The sequence below is a fragment of the Meles meles genome, chromosome 5 (assembly GCF_922984935.1).
Source record: "Meles meles chromosome 5, mMelMel3.1 paternal haplotype, whole genome shotgun sequence".
Lineage (NCBI taxonomy): Eukaryota > Metazoa > Chordata > Mammalia > Carnivora > Mustelidae > Meles > Meles meles.
This window is the reverse complement of record NC_060070.1, coordinates 32,023,279-32,027,206: the sequence shown is the minus strand read 5'-3', so window position 1 is coordinate 32,027,206 and position 3,928 is coordinate 32,023,279. Positions and strand designations below refer to the sequence as shown.

At 36.3% G+C, this 3,928-nt stretch overlaps 1 pseudogene; it reads left to right on the top strand.

Moving 5' to 3' along the window:
* Positions 1-2,912: 2,912 nt before the first annotated feature.
* On the top strand, positions 2,913-2,995 carry LOC123942793 (annotated as a pseudogene).
* The last annotated feature ends 933 nt before the right edge of the window (positions 2,996-3,928 follow it).

Here is a 3,928-nt window from a genome sequence, read left to right as displayed (position 1 = left end):
GCTTAACCCACTGAGCCACCCAGGCGCCCCAGGGATCTGTATTTTAACAGTATCCCCAAGCGATATGCCTGTGTTACAAATTTTGAGAAGCAGTGGCATAGTGAATGGATGAGAACATCATCTGTGTTTGAGTTCTGAGTGCCCCCTTGCGGGCTATGTAATCTGAGGCGGGCTACCTCAAGCTCTGAGTTCCTCATCTATACAATGGTGACAATAACAGTATGTAGCTTTGAGGGTTGGCGTGAGTATTAGATAAGATTTTGCTCAGTATCTGGCACATTTGGTGTACTCAACAAACATTAGTTAAGCATACACTACTATTGTCATTGTCCAGTTGACAGCAACTTTTTCTCTCATTGGACCATTGTGATAATTTCCTGCCTGCTTTTCTAGTTTTAGGCTCTCCCCATTCACCCATCCTCTACTCTAGTGACAGTTATTTCCACCAGCAAATATCTGATTGTGATACTGCTCTCCTCAAAAAACTTCAGGGCCTCTCACTGCATTCATTAGCATTTTACTGCATTTGTGAGCCAAACTTCTTTGCAGGAAATTTACAGCCTCCTACTGCCCGAGTACAGGCCAGAGAGAAACATGGAAAGGCCTGAGGTGGGAGCTTCAGAATTGCGCCCTTGTTTTAACAAGAAAAAGCTGTTCGACTTTGTCTACCCTTCTTTGGGCTCCAATTTTTCTGATTCCTACAATTAAGTAGTTTGGTTAATAGTTTTACCAAGGTCTTTTACATCCAGTGATTGAGGAGGCTAGAGCTGAAACCAACTCTACTGCACATTAGGAATTCCAGAGTTTTGCACAATACTGAAAACTGAGGACAGGACCTCATTGCTTATGTCTTATTCCTGGAAATAAGTTTAGTCAGTCAGGAATTTTTTTGATCACTGCCAACAGGTCTGCTGCATGGGCCCTCTCCATCCCCCAAAGGGAGATGAGATCATCTTCATGGGCAGACCTCTTGCCTTGACCCCTAAGGGAAAGTGGTCTTGCCTGGGAGAATCCTTTTCTTTTGTTAGTAGCTTTCTTGCCCCATCTCCTCTGTAAGGACCTTCCATTTTGTACAACTCCTCTGAGAGCCCTTCTGTTTGCTAGATGGGATACTACCTGATTCATGACTCCTTTAATGAAGTCAATTAGATTTTTAAAATTTACTCAGTTGAATTTTTGTTACTTAACAGGAATAAATCTACATATGATATTTTAGAGAGTTTTTTTTTTTTTTAAAGATTTTATTCATCTGTTTATCAGCAAGAGAGAGAGAGAGGGAGAGCACAAGTAGGGGAAGCTCTAAGCAGGCCTCCTGCCGAGCAGGGAGCCCAGTGCAGGGCTCAATCCCAGGATCTTGGGATCATGACTGGAGCTGAAGTGAGAAGCTTAACCAACTGAGCCATCCAACCATCCCTAGGGAGCTGTTATTAAAAAGTGTCTACTATTCCATGATGTGTGAAGGGGGAAAAGAAAAACAAGGCGTAGAACTTCCCCCGGCCTGTAAAGGGGGGAAAAAAAAGTGTCTACTATTACTTAAGTCTTTTAGTGAAAGAGATACTTGCCTTGGATTTTTTTTTCCCCACAGAAATAACAAGTGTATTGTGTTAAATTAAGAAGAAGAACACATTTTATTATATGTGTTAGAAAAACAGTTGTATTCTCAGTAAAAATCATGCATTTTAGAAATTTTTTTTGCTTTTGATTTGGACGTGACTTTACACCTTTGAATAGGCTTCTGATATATCTTTGAAGCAGTCTCCAGAAGCAATCTACCAGAATTATATTCCCAGTAAGGAGTAATGGAGCCCAAGATAAGTTTTATTCTCAAGAAACTCAGTTTTATTTTAAGGATGCCATGTTAAGTTTTTCAGTTGTTAAGGTAGCAAGTATTTGTGACTTTGTTGTTATAGAAATAAAATTTATTTCAAAATTATTTATATTTTTTTCTCAATCCTGTGCCTGAAAAAAAGTAAAACATTTTTGAGGTGTTTAATTAATCTAGATTATTTTATATGATTCTTACTATTAATGTGAATATTTAATGTTATATTTTTATTTCCCAAAGGCAGTTATTAAATTAATGGTGCATTTTAAACATGAATTGTATTTTAGAATTAAGAACTCACTGGAGATTGTTTTCTGCATCACCCAAGTAGGTAGAATTGATCTATAGGAAACAGGAGACACTGGATTTTCAGTTCTTGAGATTGGGTAATGTTTTAGGTGTTAATTTTTTTCCCCTCAGTGAAGTCCAGCATAGTGTCCTAGGGGTAAATTCTTATGTAGATATCTGTTAAATAATGAATATACAAACACCAAAAATCAAGATACCAATTTAGCATAGTTTTTTGGATGGACATTGCTGTATTTGAGCTAATTGCTGAAAGGGCAAATGAAATAATTTAATACTATCCTTCCTGGGGTGAAATCATAAGGGAGTCATAGCTCTGGGCTATTCCCAGGCAATAGGCAAGGAGGAGGCTCCCTGTAGAACGAACTAAGTTTTTGGTATTGGAAAGTGTCAACGAAAAAACTGGGGATGGTAAAAGAAAATATTGTTACTTTCCATATTTTGCTTTGGGCTCATTGTATAGAACTCTGTGAAATAAATGGAAAATTAATCTCTGCCATCCTGAATAGAAGCCCAAGCAAATTATGATGAATTGGGGTTTGTTCCCCCCCCCCAATTCTATAGCTTTTAATAAATACTTACACAATCTTGATTTACTCACTGAACTCTCAGAAATTTGTTATTGTCATTAAGTATTATCTTTAATTTTCTTATTAATTGTTTCTCACTGTCCCAAAAGGGAGGAAAGTTTGGTGGAAAGAACTCAGGACTGATTTTTAGCTGCCCATTAAGGGTGGCTCTCTCGACACACACTAGACTGTGTTAAAAATAACTTTATCTCAAAACTATACTTTCAGGGATCATTTCTATAGTTTGTTATTAGAGAAGAGTCTCTGAATTTGTAAAAATAATGATCTTTCTGGGTATTACTTTTCTCATCTGTAGCATCTGATTATCTCTAAACTATCTTTCAAGTCCAAGAGTCCATGACTTCTGTGATACTGTAACCCATGAAAAGCAGTAATTTCTAAGACTTCAGGTATAATATAAGTGCCTCAACTTCTGAGAATCCAATGTGGATAGTGCTGTTCGACTATTAGCCATATTTAGGACACATTTTACTAATTCTGAACTCTTTATGCTTTGCTCAGGAGAAACTATGTTAAGGAAATGTGAAATCCTTTATATAAGAAAGCCTTACAAATATAAGCTATAAGCCAGAAGTAAATAATTATACAAGCACTATTCATTGATTTATATTAATTGGTCAATATTTAAATGAGGTACCTTAAATTGAATAAGCATATAATTCTGATTGTAAGTAATGACAAATACCAAGTATTAATTAGATATGGGAAACTGATCATTGTCTTGAAAGTAAACATGTACACATATCATGGGCAAAAATACAAAACAGGATCTTTATCAAACCACCTCAGCAAATTTGCATCTGTGTGTGTGTGTGTGTGTGTGTGTGTGTATACATTTATGTATAGAAAAACTGTATAGAGGCACAGAAATGAGTTTTTAGTCACCCTTTTTATTTTGTACTTTGATTAAATGTTAAAGTTCTTTACAAGTCTTAATACATATAAATTAAATCACTAACCAATTTATATGCTGGAATTATTTGAGGCCTGTTGGAAATGCTATTAGAAAAATGTCTGTTGGTTTAAAATCATTTAAATCTTTCAATTCATAATATTGTCTGTATTAAAAAAGACAATGGAGGTAAAGTCTTCAGCTATTTTTCAATTACCAAATGACAACATCTGTGTATGACCCATGGTGGTGGGTCTTCAGATATCAGGGTTACTCACTGAACCCTGACTATGCACCTTAGGGAAGTGAGAAGGA